The following is a 16,747-nucleotide window of genomic DNA, read 5'->3' on the forward strand; positions in this document are numbered from 1 at the left end:
TTGTTTATGAGCCGCCGACCTGAGCTTCGTGGTTGAAAAAAAACACCCGGACTTGTAGCAAATTTTCTCACTGAGAATGACCTGTCACCCTTCTAGAAAGCCTGGCAACTCTGCTTCTGTCTGCATCTTCCATCCCCTTGGTCCTCAATCCCGGGTCTAGAGGTCATAGCCTGATACGCCCCACCTCTTTCCTTTGACTTCTTTCCCTCCGTGAGGCTAAGGCCAGAGCATCGTGAAGCCAAGGCCAGAGCATCGTGAAGCCTGCCTGGGAATGAAGACCATGAGAACGAACAGATCAAAGTCCTGGAATCTTAGACCGTTCAATGTTGGCACACCATTAGATATCATGAATCTAATGTTCCCATTTTACAGATGAGCAAACTGAGATCCAGGAGGGAATGTGGTTCACCTGTGGACACACACTGCTGGTGAGGCCATACTGAAGCCAGAGTCCAAACTTCCAGGCTTCGACTCCATTATTCTTTCCCACACACACACACCAAGCTGTCCCTCAGTTCCGTTTGCACTTGGGGTTCAGATCTCAGAAAGCTAGATTTTAAAGATTGTATTTATTTACTTGAGAGCGAGTGTGTGCGTGCAGGAGCAGGAGGGGGGCGCAGAGGGAGACACAGGCTCCTCACTGAGCAGAGACCGATGCGGGGACCCGACCCCAGGACCCCGGGATCATGACCTGAGCCAAAGGTCAGACACTTCGTCCACTAAGCCACCCTGGCCCCCAGAAACATAAACAAATCAAACGCCAGCTTTGTAGGGTTAGATAACAAACATTTTGAACTTACCAAAAAATGTCACAAGGGTCTTATCCTATCCTCAAGGCATTATTTTCAGCTAAATGAAGTTGATAATGTTACTCTCGTTGTATAGATCAGAGCATGGTTTGTATACAGTTTTCCAAAACTGAGGCCAGAAGGAGTTGCCTTGCGTCCCAATAGAGCTGTTTCAAAGTGGACAGAAGAATTCCTGTCTCCTGACTCTTTATCCAGTGCTCATTCCACTGCTCTCCAGGTGTCCATAAATAAGGCACCGTCACCCGACTCATCAAAGTAACCAGATGACACTGTCACAGGGGCCCCTTCAGGGAAGACTGGCCACACAGCTGTTACCACCACAGCACTGTAATTCTGAGCTAACACTCGCCATCCTGCAAGTCCCTGTTCCCTGAACTTCGCCCTGGAGGAGAAACCATGTTCCCCTCTCCCAGTCCTCCCCCGCTCTCTTCTTCAAGCCCTTGGGAGAAGAGCACATCCACTCTGATTCCCAGGCCTGGTGGAGAAATGGTAGTGAGAAGTGCCCGCTGGCCACTCCTGGAGGCCTCCGCTGCTGTCGTGGGTGGTGGCCTGCAGCACCTTTGGCCAGCCTGCGGGATGCTCCCCCAGAAGCCCAGCTTGTTGCCAGTTACCTGCCCCTGCCTCGGCCTCCCTCCTCAGGAGCAGTGCTTCTCTGCTCAGACTCTTGCAGACATGGTGATGAGGCAGCGGTGCTCACACTTCAGAACCGCATCTCAGGCTGGGGCAGGTAAGCCCAGATGGCTGAACCCCTCCTGAGCGTTTCTGATTCAGCAGGTCTGGGCTGAGCCTGGGAAATCTGCATTTCAAGTTCCCAAGTGGTGCTGCTGGTCCAGAAGTCACGCTCTGAGAACCACTGTGATCAAGGACATGACCCAGGCGATCTGTGGTCACCTAGCTGGGTCTGGAGTGTGTGTGTTGAGGCGGGGGCGGGGGAGGTTTGTCCAAGAGCGTGGAAAGGAGGGTTGGGGCTGGGAGAGAGTCTGATTGAAGACCAGCCACCTGCACGGGAGGTTAGCACGAGCAGGTGGTGCCCGCATGTGTGGCTATTTAGATGCGTGTCCCCAGATGAATGCCGCAGTGTGGAATGGGAGCCCGAGACTAGAGGCTCTGAGATGATTCTTTCACTGCTTTCATTGCCCCTCTCCCCTCCATTCTCAGCCGCTTCCCTCCAGAGAAAGTTCCCTGAGCCTCTGACAACCAACTGACAACCAACCGCTGTTGCCTCACAGGCAGTATGGGGGAGGGCAGAGGGGAGCAAAGCCACCGGTGTCTAGGTGCACCTGTCTTCATAGCACAGAGATCTCAGGGCGGGGCACAGTAAGGAGCTCAGAGACCAGTGACTGGTGAGTTTGCTGGCCAGCTGGGAACAGGACCCAGAGGAACAGACAGCTGAACAGGGAGGTGCCTGGTAGGGACAGGGAGAAGGCAGGGGCAGAACAGACTAGCCACCGCTGCAGTCCCCTGGTGACTCCCCCCCGCCCACCTCCTGGCCTCCTAAGAGGGCAGGGACCTACCCCTCTTGGGAGGTAGAGGGGAATAGGGGGGCTCTGGGAGAAGGGGTCACCTCTGTGGTGGGCTTCAGACTTTCTTCCTGGCCCCAGCTTCCTGTCTCCCCTGGTCTCCTGGGGCCAGGAGGCTGGGAGAAGAGAGAAAAACAATCCCTCTGCAAATGGTGAGCGTGGACGGATGCTCAGAGCATCAGACTGTCAGGGACGGTGAAAACCAGGGGCCTTAAAGCTCAAAAAAGTAACGACTAAACGCCAAGAAAGCTGACCTAGCCCTCCTGTGTCGCTTCCCAAAGAGCTTCCCAGGGGCCAGTGGGCCTATTGCGCCCAGAACCTGCCTTATCTGTAGGCTGAGGAGATGTAGAATATAAATTTAAGTGGGAACCAGGCAGATGACCTCCTCCCAGATCTCTCTCCCATCACAACAGTGAGCCAGAAATCCATTTTCTTTGCTTTGGGACTTAAGCTCTTTTGGAGGGGAGGCATGGAGAGGGATGGGCCCTGAAACAAAAACTCTGGGGTTCTTCTTTGAAGCAAAAGGATGCCATGTGGGAAAAGATGTGGGGCGGACAGGAAAACACATGGGGGGCAGAAAGAGAACTTGAGGAGTCCCTACCCCACCCTGCCCCCCATGAGAAGGCCCTGTACATATGGCCTCATACTTGTTCCAGAAGAGCATCTCAGACATGCCTCCCTCCCCCCACCCTGTGAGCAATGTGTTCGGCCTCCTCCCTGCCTCCACACCCTTGCCTCTTCCCGCCTCCCACCTGTCAGGCCTGTTGCAAGACTCCCTTGACCAATGTTTACATAATGCTCCAAAGAAGAATGACCCAGTTGCCAAATGCCTGAGTCATCTGGCCCAGTCACCCTTTGCTCCTCTGGTCCGGCCTTCCCACCAGAGGGGAGGTCACACTCAGCAACATTTCTTCATGAGGACTTGCCAACTAGGGAGCCCAGTGGGCTTCCTAGACCTGCCTTTTTACAAAGACAGGCAGTAGGAAGAGAAAGAAACCATTAGGAAGTCCCTAATATACAAGGAACTGGAGTGGACACTCTCAAATATACCACATTATCAGATGCCACAAACCTTGTGTGGCTTCATGATACGCATTTTCCAGCTGAGGCAACAGAGGCTGAGAGGCCAAATGGCTTGACCCAAAGGCAGAGTTAGATTGCAGCAGGAGCCAGGAGTGGAACCTGGTCGTCTTTACCTGAATTCCCTAAAAAGCAGGATATGTGGAGCAGCTGGCTGGCTCAGTTGCTAAAGCGTGTGACTCTTGATCTCAGGGTCATGAGTTCGAGCCCCACATTGGGGGTAGAGTCTACTTAAAAGAAAATTTTTTTTTTAAGAAAAAGGCAGAGCCTGAGACAAAGACTTACATGTGAGTAGCGCACTTGGTATGTGACCCAGGAAGGCAGGCACAGGGAAGAGAGGGAGCCTACACAGTGGGGAACAAGGAAGCTGTCCAAAATGGTTGGCTGGTTGACCAGTCCTCGGGGGCCATCTGAGGATACTTTGAAACGTTGCAAGATCAGTCATGAGGAAGAAAGGGGAAAAGCATTTGTCCGCTGGCCGCAGTTCCCAACAACATCCGCTCCTCCGTATTCCTGACTTGCACACACACAAGCCTGGGGATCCTGCACAGAGCTGGCCAGAGGAATGGAGGCTGGAGGCAGATTCCAGGCAGCGAAGAATTGACGTGGTGCCCAAGGGCGGTGCTGTGGACACATGTCCCTCCGCAGCCCCACACGACCATCCCAGATATAATGAGTAACTTATACACGGTCACTGGGGCACTGGGGGGGAGGGCCAACATGTGAATCACAGCGCGTGACTTCTAATCATTCATTCAACAAATATTTTTTTATGTGCTAGACACTGGGGGTTAGCAGAACAACCAAAAAGGCAAGATCCTTGCTCTTATGGGGCTTCAATTCTGATGCGGGGTGTGGGGGTGGTGGGAGGAAACACACAGTTAGCCACTAAACAAATAAACCAGCGCTGACTGTATATCAGGTACTGAGCTGAGCACCGGGAAAGCTGGGAAGGCAAAGTTTTCTTGTCCGGGAGACGTAGGAGCAAAGTTCAACAATGGAATAGGGGAATTGCTGTGATTCAGGCACGTGTACTCTCGTGCAGAGCACAGGGAAAGGGCATTTTACTCTGGACTGGGGAGTGGAGGGCATCGGGGAAGGGGCTCTGGAAAAGATGAGACACAAGCTCTTTGAAGGCATCTCTGGAGTGGGGAAAGGGAAAGGTGTGCCCCAGGGAGAAGGAACAGCACGGGTGAAGACAGAAAGAATGAGTACCCCACGGGAGGAAAACCATGAAGAATTCAGTGTGACTAGCAGTGTTGTCTACGCAGGGTGGTGTCTGACAGGTGAGGCAGGAAAGGTAGGCAGGAAATGGACCATGAAGACTTGAGTCCATAACCCTTAAGCGTTCGGATTTAATTCTGAAAGGGAAGGCAAGCCTCTATTTGTCCTCTAAGCCTGATGAGCTCTTCAAAGTCTCTGTCAATACTGGAGATAAAGCCAAACCGCCAGCCACGGGACAGGTGGAAAGGCCTTGGAGTCTCTGAGAATGGCTGGATTGGAGATGCCTGGCTTACGCGGCATGAGCTCAGTTGTCTACACTGGTAGAGGCACTGCAGCCTCACTCCCGATCATTCTGCCCAGGGTGCCAGCCTCGACGTCAGTTCCTCTGAAGTTGCAGAGTCTACCCTCTACCCCATCTCTTTGGGCTTCCAGCTCAGCCCCTACCTCCCCCCCCCCAGCCTCGCCTCTTGCAGGCAGAATTCCAGGGTTCAGTGACATTGAGGACCCTGAGTTTAGGTGAGGTGCCTCTGGTCCTACTCTGGTTTGCATGAAATACTTACCAGGGCTTTCCAGCTGAACCCCACCCCTGAGAGCTAAAACCAGAAAAGCAACCAGCATCTGGCCACATCCCTCGCAGAAGCCCGTCGCATCCATCATCTGGGCAGGGGAAGAACTTCCTGTGGCCCACAATGGCATCCCACCATGCCCCTGCAGAGCCCTTGTCAAACGGAGCCCTGGGCTTCCGTTCATTCTTCAAAGCAGAGAACCCTGTGATGATCTGAACTCAGACATGAGCAAAACTCCCAGCAGCAGCCTTCCTGTGCTCAAATTCGGAACAGAAAAAAATGAAATTCCATTCTAGTACCCTCCTATCCCAGAGAGGTGCTGAGGTGTCCCAGGCCAGTCAGGCCCCTGGTTCTGCCTCAGCATCCTTCGGCTCCCATGACATGAAGATGGCAAAAAAACAGCTCCTAATTGTAGCCTGGTGTTTGGATTTTTCTCCTCTGACTTGTTCCTATGCCCAGCAAAATTCCCTTGTCCTTGATCCCCTTCCTTTGGGCCCCTGGTCTGTCCTGGGTGGCCCTTTCCCAGGTCTGCCGGTCTACTCCTGACAGCAGATGGTGACCCACGGCTGCCTCATCCCCACACAGTCAGCATTTGTCTCAACAGAAGCTGCAGGTGTGGAGGAGTCATGCTTCGGGGCGAGTGAGTGCCCCTCTCCTCCCTACAAGGTCCTTCAAGTCACGCAGTCAGGTGCTTCTGGAGCTGTAAGACGCAGCCCCCCTGAGCGACATCCTGGGCACAAGAGCCTCTGATTGTCCACAGTTGTGGAAGGAGGAGGCTATTCCCGGACACACACATAGACATAAACCAACAAAGCAGAAGTTTGCATCCCCAAGGATGCCAAGAACTCTGATTAAACAGGTCCTTGGTTGCTCCCCTGAACAGAGAAGCAAATGAGACTTCTTGTGACCCCTCCCTGCCTCCATTCACCATCCTGCAGTGTGACCTCCACCCCACCATGCCACTCCTCCCGGCTTAGAGGTCCTGAGAGTCCTACAGATAGAGACTCTGCCTTGGGCCTACTTGGGGCCGGGGGTGCTACTGAGCAGGAGCCGGGGAAGGAGTTCTTGGGACTTAGCAGGACGGGAGAGAAGGATGCCCCGCCCCACCACAGCTGATTCCAGGCTGCCCCAGGGCTGGGCTAGCAGCACCTTTCACAGCAGCCCTGGCAAGCCCCCCACTGCTCCAACCCCAGGCTCCTAGTCGGAGCCAACAAAACAGATCTGTCTCTCTAAGGCTGGGACCTCTAACTGACATGCCTCATCTTTTAAAAAGACCAAGAGAGATTAAACCTCCCAGGCTCTTCTTGGATCTCAGTGACAGATTTTTCTGATTCACCTCATTACCTCCTTCTACAGGGGCCCATTCATTTCCACCTCATCTTCCTCCCGGTTCTCTTTCCTGTCCCCAGCCTAGTGCATCCTGACAGGTGGGCTCAGTCCTCACTCTGCTTTCACCCTCACAGTCGCTGCCCCACTCCCTCTGCCCTTCTCTCTGGATTAATAAGGTTTCTCTTTTCCGCCCCTCTCCACAGATCAAAGCCCCAAAACCTTTCAATCCAGCATCTCAAGAAGAAACAAACCACAGGGCAATGGTGTAAGAGGTTGCGGACCTGAGAAGTCATGGGGGACAGAAGTGTATTAATCAAAGTATACACTTGATAAATAACTGATAAATAGAATCCCTGTAAAGCTTGAGTCGTTCACTGAACACTGCCTCAGATCAGGAGTATATTCCAGAATTGCAAGCTCTCGGGGTTAGAAGGGACCGTGGGGGTCATCAGTTCAACCTCACAACCAGCTACAGGATTTCTGACAGACGGACATCTAGCCTGGGCTCCCTGACCATCTCCGTGACCATGAAGGCCTCAGGAAGCCCAGCCACTGTCAGCGTTGAGGTCGTTGGTTAGAAGATCCTTTCTACTGTTTGCCTGAAATCTTCCCTCCCCACCGCTGCACCCCATGCCCCTCCACACAATGACTACAAAACTGTAGGGCTTGTTCTCTGGGAGAGGGTCAGTTCCCCGAGGCTCTAATTCAGTGCCCCAAGAAAGCGCCCAGGGCCAACTGGCTTGCAGATTGGTTTGCTAATGGATGGAGATAGCAAATTCCCTCTGGAGAACCCAGTGAGTAAAATAAGACAGAAGAAAAGGAAGCCAACCCCCACAGCTCTGCCCACACTTGTCCCAAGTCAGTAGAGCCTATTGGTTCTCCATGCCTTCAAGCCTTCCTCCACCAATGAGACAGCAACTTAAAACCTAAAGAAACACAAAAGGATCCTAGTTCTTGGGCCCCCTTCCAGACGCTCACCCCCATCCAGGGCCGTTGGAGCAGTGTTGAGAACCCTTTCCCCCCCAGAAGGAGGGCTCACAGAAAGAGAGCAATAAGGAGCTTCCCTTGACTGAGGAAAACCAACACGCACACCCTCTAGTCCCCTGCTCAGTGTTCAGGACACAGTTAACCAATCCAGAAGATGGGAAGACAAACAGCAGGTTTAACTTCGGACTATATTTCAGACAAGCTCTTCCAAAGCACAACCCAGTTATTATTATTATTATTTTTTTTTTTCTCATTCTGAGGCTTTCAAAGAACAAGACCCCACCTCTACAGCCAGGAACCTGGCTGGCGGTTTTCTAGGCATGTGGATAGTAAGTGAATGGTGATACAAAGATATATTAATGCAAATAACAATCACATGACGAACCTCTTTTAGTCTATCACCAAGCAGCTTATAAGACCCACAGGCCTCACAGAGACCAAAGCACTTCCCCCACTGTGTTCCTGGGACCTACAATTTGGGCCAAGCCCAGGAAAAGGGTGAAGAAAATAGACGGCAGTACTGATGAGTATTTATTCCCCGAGGGGCTGAGTTTTAAAGCAAGGGGGTGAAAAGCACCAAGTAGGGGTAATAATGATGGTTGAGATGAGGTAGTGTTAAGTGACAGATCTTTATAAACTATAAAGCCCTACTAAATAGGAAGTATTCTAGACTATGAGAGCAGAGTCATACTTAGAGGATCCCTGGGAAGTGTTAGTTACATTTTCCTTACCTGAGGCATAGTTCTACCCTGGGGCTTTTTATGGAAATAGGAAATAAAATAAAAGCTGACTTTGTTGGGCATAAAGAAACAAAAGGAAATGAATACATTAAAAGTGTAAATGCTTACAATCGGCAGCATACACTGAACTCTGCCCTCCTCTCTTAAATAGGTCTACCAAAACCCTCAGACTTGTCCCCTGCAGGGTAAGGCAGGCAGTCCCTGCGGAGGGCTCTCAGAGATGGCAGCATAACCTTGGCTCCAGGATGGGCTTGGGCTTGGCTTTGCCTTGCTAAAAAGGAAAGAAGTTAAAACAATGCAAAGCCCTCCCACCGGATTCCACTTCTTCTGTTGGCCACTTCCTTCCTTCCCTCCTTTTTCCTTCCCTTCCTGCAGGAGCTGCTCTGCCCCACCTTCCTTCCTGGGGAGGAGGACCTGCCCTTTCCTCTTCTAGGGCTGGTGCCAAAGGGATGAACAATGTGATGTTGAGTGGGGCGGGGGCAGGGGTAAAGGGAGTCTAGAGGTGGGAAGAGGCAGATGGTGCACGAACTAAAGAGTGACCAAGCAGGGATGGACTGAGAGATGTTTAGTCCTCAAGTTGCATCTCAGGGGTCTCTGGCCAGTTTCAGAAGTTTCCCTCACTTGAGCTTACAAGCAAAGCGACTGCTTTGGCAGGAGCCATAGAACTCCCACACACCCAACTACAGCCCCATCCCGGCACCCAAATAACGGGATTCCAGGGTCGCAGGGAAAAGGGCGGTGTCAGCGAAATACAGAGAGTTCAACCGAGGTAGCCATTTGCAATCTCTCTTCTGCTGAGGGGGGAAAAAAGTGGAAAAGAAACTGGGAAAGAGGCAAGAGGGTTTCTGAAGTCTTGAAAAGGCTGAGGCCAGAAAGTCGGTTCTGATAAGAAGGGGCGCGGACAATAGAAAAGGTAACGCGAAGCTGAAAAATATGAGAAGGGAGCGGGAGGCAGTCGCCCTTTTAACAAAGGTGTTAAGCTACCAAAGTTGATGACAGAGTGGGAGAGGGGCAAGGTCAAACGGAGTCGTTTTTTAGGGCAAAGCTTTGGAGCGAGGGCCGAATTGAAGGTGGCGAGCACAAAAGAGACGGCTCTCCAGGTGGCCGCTGAGCGGGGTGGAACGAGTGAAAGATGAAGGCGACAGTGGGGAGAAATCAAAGGGTCCATCGAGTGGGGAGGGGGAAGCCCGCTTTGTCTGGCGAGGGCGGCGGCGGGGGCAGCACGTGCGGCCGGGAGCGCCCCAGGCAGCCGGGCTCCCAGCCGAGGAGCGCGGGGGAGGAGGCGCGACGCGCGGGGGCGGCCCGGGCCCCTCCGATTAGCCCGGCCTCTTGCCGGCGGGCCCCGCGCCACAGAAGGAGCGCATTGTTAGGTCCCCGGCCGCAGCAGATTGCCGCTGTCCTGCAATACCCTCGCACCCTGGCACCGCGCCACTGGCACCGCCCGGGGTTGGAAATAGCTGCGCCGTTCCCATGGCGACGAGGCAGCGACTCCGCCCCCGGCCCTCCCCGCCCCGCCCGCTGCGCCGCTCCGCCGGCCCCCGCCGCGGCGGCCTCCCCTCCACCTGAGCGCCCCCCGGTAACCCTGGCAACGGCGGCCGCGGCGCGCGGGAGGGGCCACCGAGCGCGGCCCGGCCCCGCCTCCGCCCTCCCCGCCCGCGGCGTCCGGCGCTCAGCCCCAGCCCCGGCCTGCACCCGCTGGGGAGGGGCCGGGCCGCGGGCGCCGCGGGAGCCGACGCGGGGAGCCGACGCGGGAAGCCTCCCCTCCTCTCGGCCGGCCCGGCCCGGAAAGGCGGGAGCCGGGGAGGAAGCCCCACGGCTGCGGAGGCTGCGACAGCGCCCTGGCCGGTCGCACGGTCTCCCCGGAGCCTCCTTCGGCCCCGCGTGACCTCCCGGCCCCTCGAAAACCTCCCCAGACCTCCCGCCCGTCCTTCTGGGGTGGAAGGAAGAGACCTTGGCGGAGGTTCCTCGGCCCGCTCGGCCAAACGGAAGAGCGGGGCGGAAAATAAAGCTGTCTCTGGCCAGAGGGCCGGGGTCGGAGAAACCGGGAAGTGCTGGTCGAGGGGCCACCGGGCTGGAGGGAAAGACCCGAGCGGGAATCGCCGTCGGGAGCCGGGGTCGTGCTTTCCGGGCAGCCTCCTCCCCAACGGCACCGCATCTCGTGGGGAACAAACAAACAGACAAAAACTGCACATTGCTCCATGCTGGGATGACCGATCCCACCCCCACCGCCTGAGGATTTCGACCGTGCAGTACCCTCGCGCATTTTGTTCGTTGGTGTGCTGAGAAGGGAGTGTTGCAGATCCCCCCAAAAGAGTGTCTGCAGCTTCCAGAGTGAGTGCGGCGGAACGGAGACATTCTGAGCCACCAGATCGCTCCGCGGGGCGGGGGGGGGGGGGGGGACCACAGAGATTTCCATTTATACCGCCCCTCTTAAGGGGTAGAGTCTACCCCTGCCTTAACTTGGAATGTGAGCTCCTGCAGGGTAGACCCCAGGCACGTATGTTCTGAACTAAATTAATGTTTAATGAATGGATAGGGTTAAAACCAGAGAATGCCTCCTTCATTCCGTTGTTCCAAGTGGGCCGGGCATCTCAAGGAAATACACTAAGAAAGTAGTCAGGATCCCCTGAAACTTAGTCTCAAGTCAAACGAACATAATAAAATAATAATTTTGCATGTGTCAAGTCTCTTCTTCTAAGAGTGTCACCGCTTTCCATATATTGTACTTCAAACTCCATAGAATTCCAGAACAAAAAAGAAAGATTCGTATTAAATAAGAGTCTGGACTATCTCTGGTCTTAGCAGAGGAGCTGAAGAGGTAGACTGTGCTCCTTAGGGCCCTGTGTTTTCTTTGAAGTGGGATGGGGGTTCCTTTGTATGGTGGAGTGAGTTTGGGGGTGAAGAATTGGAGGACCTAGGCACCTGTTAGGCCTAAGTCTCCTCATCTGGGAGATGGTGGTTATGAAGATGGGATGAGATAAGTAGGAGGTATTCTTCAGAAGCCCTAGGATATGCCCCACACATATTGGACACATATTGGGACATCTATAAACTGGTTCACATAACTGTAGCTGCAAAGTGCGATCCCAAGATTTTGCTGGTTATTTCTCCAAATAGCCTAGTAGGATACAGACTACCTCCTTCCAGTCTCTTCTGAACAGGGCAAGAAATTCAGTCAGAAACTCAGGTGTTTTTTGCAGGACCACTCCTGGATCGTTGACTTAATTTGGCAAACCCCAGAGGACTTCCTTTTTACCTCTTCGCCTAAAAGACAGCTTCAACTACTATACGCTCCAAGGGTAGGAACCAAAACTCAAGCCCAAAGAGCAGCCCCAATAAGAGACAGGGAATTATAAAAGAATGAATGTTGATGGTGGACTAGAGAGACCATCTATGGTCCAGAAAGCAAGACAACAGGGTGCCTGGACTTAGGAGGAGACCAGATCTGCAAGCTGGGGGACCGTGGAGGCAGGACTGAAGGGGCTCTCTGTCGCCTTTCACATTACTGCGGACTGAATTGTGTCCCTGTTGGCATTTCCCTCCATGCGGACGTTGAAGCCCTAACTCCCAGCGTGACTATATCTGGAGATATAGGAGAGGTAATTCAAGGTTAAGTGAGTTCATTAGGGCTGTGGTCCTAGAAGAAGAAGCAAAGAGAGATCGAGCCCCACCACTACCATGTGAGGACACAATGACAAAGCAGCCATCTATCTGCGAGCCAGGAAGGGAGCCCTCACTAGAACCCAACTGTGTTGGCACCCTGATCTCAGACTTCCATCCTCCAAAACTGTGAGAAAATAAATTTCTTTTGTTTAAGTCCCCCCCGCCGTGGTATTTTGTTATGGCAGCCCGAGCCAACTAAGACAAAAATGTGTGCTCTTGGAGCCCAGCGCCCCTCCTACCACCTCCACCACCTGGCGTTTTGTTCAGCGCTTCCACACTTGTCTCATTTTTAATTCGTAACCGTGTGAGTTGGAATTGGCAGGATTTATTTTAAAACGAAGAAGCTAAAACTCAGAGCGATGAAATGACTTGCTGAAAGTCATACAGAACGGGAAGGGCAGAACCCAGACTTAAGTCTCCCGGGAGAGCGTCCCGTTGGCTCCTGGGAAGTACTAACTGCGTGCTAGGTTCTGATCTAGGTTATGGGGCTAAAAGATGAACTCGATTTTGAGGTGGGGAGGGCACAGTCCGGTCGGGAAAAGAAACATGTGAACCAATAACTATAGCAAGGAGAAGTGTCTGCGAAAATTCTTTGCCCCAGGAGGTATATGGGGAAAGTGGTCCAGACCGGGGAATCTTGGCAAAACACTGGCAATTGGGGGAGCCCCAAGGATTGCTGACAGCAGGGTAGAGTGGAGGGAAGGAAGGGGCAGAGATGCCTCAGATGCCACTGGAGATGCTGCTCTTCCTTCTACCCAAGGACTCTGATTGCCTCCCTGGGGCCCTGGCCAAAGGGGAGAACTGGAACAGAAAAGAGTCCTTACGGACCTAATAACCCTAAAGAGAAGCAATGATTAACTCTTCAATTAAGTTCTTACTGACATCCTGTAGTAAGTTATCTTTGTTTGTGTGTTTGTTTGACCTGTGATCTCCTAAGGGTTAGTCTATTGTAGCCCTAACCGTTTGTAAACAAGTGATAATGCCCTTTAATTAGGAGAAGATACGGCTTTTCCTAGCAAGGTGGCAATGGATTTCACAGAATCACAGATCTCCAGAGGCTCAGAGTCCTACTTAAACCAGTTCATGATCCTTCCTTGCAATGGAAATGTAGATAAAGACCCTAGTTATTGAGGGGACTATCATCTCTCTGTCCCTTTTTGGAAACAAGTCCAAATTCTTACCACGTATATAGCCAGGTACAAGGGGTCACTTATCTTCCACTGGTTTTTTTAGGAGTACTGGTTGCATTTTTGTGTTTATCATGTCTTTAATCTACTCTGACTTCCAAGGATTTCCTAAATCACAGCACTCAAATGCCCTCCCTGGGGAAGGAACTATCGTTGGTAGGGGTAGAAACAAGCCCAGGAGGACTGCTTGCACTTCAAGCCCCTGTCCCAGAAAGCCTGTAACCAGGCCTGCCCACCTCCCTGGGGCACTCATTCTGAGCACCAGGCCAACAGCCAATTTAAAGGCTGGTTCTGGGATTTCAATACCTCTCTCTGCCTGGGACCAAATGAAGATGATCACCTCTACCTCACTGGAGACCTCATTAGAACTTGAACTCTGGTCTTTGTTCCTTCCCAATGGGTTCACTGCAGTGGAGAAGGTGAAAGTAAAGGGGGGGGGGGTTCAGTTAGCCCACAACTCCCAGGGCAGCAGGAGTCCAACAGCCTCTAAGAAGTGGGAGGGAATAAACAAGCAATTACCTACAGGACAGCCTGTAACCAGAGAAGTGCCTTAAATGATTTGATTCTATTCACTGCCTAAGAGGACGCTGCCTTCCTTCAAGGCTGCCTCCCACCCAGCTTCTCAAGACTAATTCCACCACCCTCTGCCCACCTTCCAAGTGAAATTCCACCCTCACTGGGAGTGAGGCTCCAGGGCTGAGAGGCAGAAGGCTCTGTTCTGGCTACATTCTTCCCAGCTTGGCCATTGTCAACATCACTGCTCTTTGTCTACCTTGTGAGAAGGGGAAAGCATCAGATGGTCCTTCTACCCTCCCTACTCCAGTACCTCTAGAGCCTCTGAATCCTTTTGAGGGGAAGAGAATTTAGGAAGAAAGAGGTGATTCAGAATTTGCTTCTCAGAAACTGGAGGGGGAACCCAGCTGGGCTGCAGGAAATGTGGGGTCGGACCAAAAGAAACCTCCCATTCCTTTCTCTCTTTTGGCTGTGAGCTCTCTCCTGCCTACTGCCTCTAGGCTAGTTCCCCGTCACCCCACTTCTTAACTTTCTCTGGTTCAACTGCTATCATTGCAGATCCAGACACAGAAAGGCTCTCACATGGATAAGATTAAGACCTGGTGGGGCACCCGGGTGGCTCAGTCGGGTAAGCCGGTAAGCGTCTGCTTTTGGCTCAGGTCATGATCCCAGGGTCCTGGGATGGAGTCCTGCATCGGGCTCCCTGCTAATGGGGAGCCTGCTTCTCCCTCTCCGTCCCACAAGCACCTGCTTGTGCTCTATCTCTCTCTCTCTAATAAATAAATAAAATCTTTAAACAACAACAAAAAAAAAAGATTAGGATCCAGTAAGTTCCAGCGTTTATCTTTCAAATATTTATAATCCAGTGAGGAAGGGAGAGGTAAGGAATTTCGGAAAATTAACAAACATGTACATTACAGTGTATAATAGGTACCTCAGGTGAATTGCCACTGCTGCTGTTGGCCCCAGAGATTCCCCACGTGGTTCACTGAACAGCCCCTACTGGCCCCTGCCTTAGCCTGCCTCCAGTCTTTCCTCTTCTGCCACTCCTAGTCCTGTCTCCACACTATAGGCAATGATGGATCTAAGTGTAAATCTGCTCAAAAACCTCCCCTCCCTCGCCCCTAAATTTCCAGATGAAACCAAAACCATCCTATGGCATGCCTAGCCTTCTGTAGTCTGACTTCTCCTAATCCTTGGGACCCTGTCCCTCTCCCTAGCCATGCTCCAGCCAGAATAAAGCATTTGTGATACCCTGATACTACCAGCTCTCTGGCCTCAGGGCCTTTGCACATGCACCTGGGTCTGCCTGGAATGTTTTCCCACTCACTTCCCATTTAGCTAAGTCCAACTAGCCTTTTGAAAATCAGCACAGAAATAACCTTCTCTTCCCAGGACTCCTTCCCTGACCCTCTCTGTCTGGGTTAAACACCCCTCATCAATATTTCTGCAATACCGTAGTATCGAGCCTGAATTGTAATGAGTTTTCTACTGATCTCCTCACTAGATATCAATTTCTTAACTCAACTTTGTACTCAGCGCCTGGTGCTGAGTAGACAATAAATGATGGTTGACTGAAAAAACTGGATGGCAGGCAGAGGAGTTCATAGAGAATACGGAAAGTCATTTGAGGCTTCTGAGTCAGAGACTGATCACAACACCAAAACGACATTGTCAGATGAGTAATCTATTAGTTACCAGGTTGGCGCGGGGGTGGGGGAGGTGTTGGGAGAAAGAGGGAGATGAGACTGAAGTCATAAAGGGCTTGAAGTAAAGAAGGAAGAAGGTGGCAGTGAGAAGGAGGAATGGAAATGAGCTTGGCTTTGGGGGTGATGCTATAAGCTTTAGCAAGTGTTTGGATGTATTGGCAAAGGAGGGAGGTGAAGCGAAGTCCGCAGCCCTGGCGTCTGAGACAGAACTTGAGTCGAAGCAGCACATAGAAGTGAGGAGAAGGCCTTGCGTGCAGATAGCAGTGGGGAAAGGGCCACCAGGGAATCTGCAAGAGGAGATGATCTGTTTGTTTTTAGAAATAGCTTCAGCTAATGAGGACAGAAAGCAAACAGACTGAAGGAATTTTGAGCTCTGGGTTGACTGTCTAGGCAGGCAAAAACGCATGGGCCAGAGCCTCCTGTCACCCTTTCAGAAATTGGGACAGGGGTCCAACAACGATGTTGCTTTGTGACTTTCATAGCTTTCGCAGCAAATGATCCCGCTACCACGTAGAGCTATTACCTCTTTTGCAATCCCTCCGCCCCCGTTCCAGAAGACTTTGCTGGGGGATAATGCTGTTCCTCCATCTGGATGGGGCTGTGTTTTCTCAAACACACTGCGGTTCTTAGTCCATTACCTTTTCGTCTTCTCGCATTCTTCCTGTTTTCTGACTCGAAGTTTATTTTAGTCTGGTGTTTCTTTTGAAATCACCACAGACATCTGTCTCTCTTGCCTTCCCCATCCGTCCACCCCTCTCCTCTCCCACTCCCGATTCTCATCGTTGCCTCGAGAGGCCTAAAACTGCTCGGCTTCCCTCCCACTTCTCTCAGGATCTGGAGCCTCTTTGTGGGGCATGTCTCAACCTGTTCTCAGCCTCAGACTAATCCTCCATAACACTGAAAATGACAGATGAGGTCAGACTTGCTTGGGAGGGAAGGAAGAGAACATTTCTTACCCAGGAAACCACGCTCATTCATAACTGGCTTTCCAAATGAGAACAGATTACCAGAGGGGTGTGTGTGTGTGTGTGTGTGTGTGTGTGTGTGTGTGTGTGTTTCTGCTGTCAAGAGCCCCAACTTCTGCTTTCCTCCTAAAACATGCCTGCATTCTGATGTTTTGATATGTAAAGAGGATGAAGCATCAGAAATAAGAGAACTTTAGATGAGTAGCAGGCGTGGCTGGGGTCTGGGAGAGTGATCCCTTATCCTCCAGGATCCTCTCGCGTGTGTTAACCTTGCCAACCGGGATGCTGGAGTTTCAAGCTGCGAGAGTCTTCGTGGGCTGAGAATGAGGAAGAGAGTGCTGGCTGCGGATACTAACAAGGTCCCAAGAGTGATTTATTAGTGTCTCCAGTCTCCTTTTATTTGACAGGAGAAGGAGAAGAAAGTGTTTATTCCTTCTGATAAGAGATGCATACTT

This window comes from Lontra canadensis, unplaced genomic scaffold (assembly GCF_010015895.1).
Source record: "Lontra canadensis isolate GAN:19392208 unplaced genomic scaffold, GSC_riverotter_1.0 scaffold24, whole genome shotgun sequence".
Classification (NCBI taxonomy): domain Eukaryota; kingdom Metazoa; phylum Chordata; class Mammalia; order Carnivora; family Mustelidae; genus Lontra; species Lontra canadensis.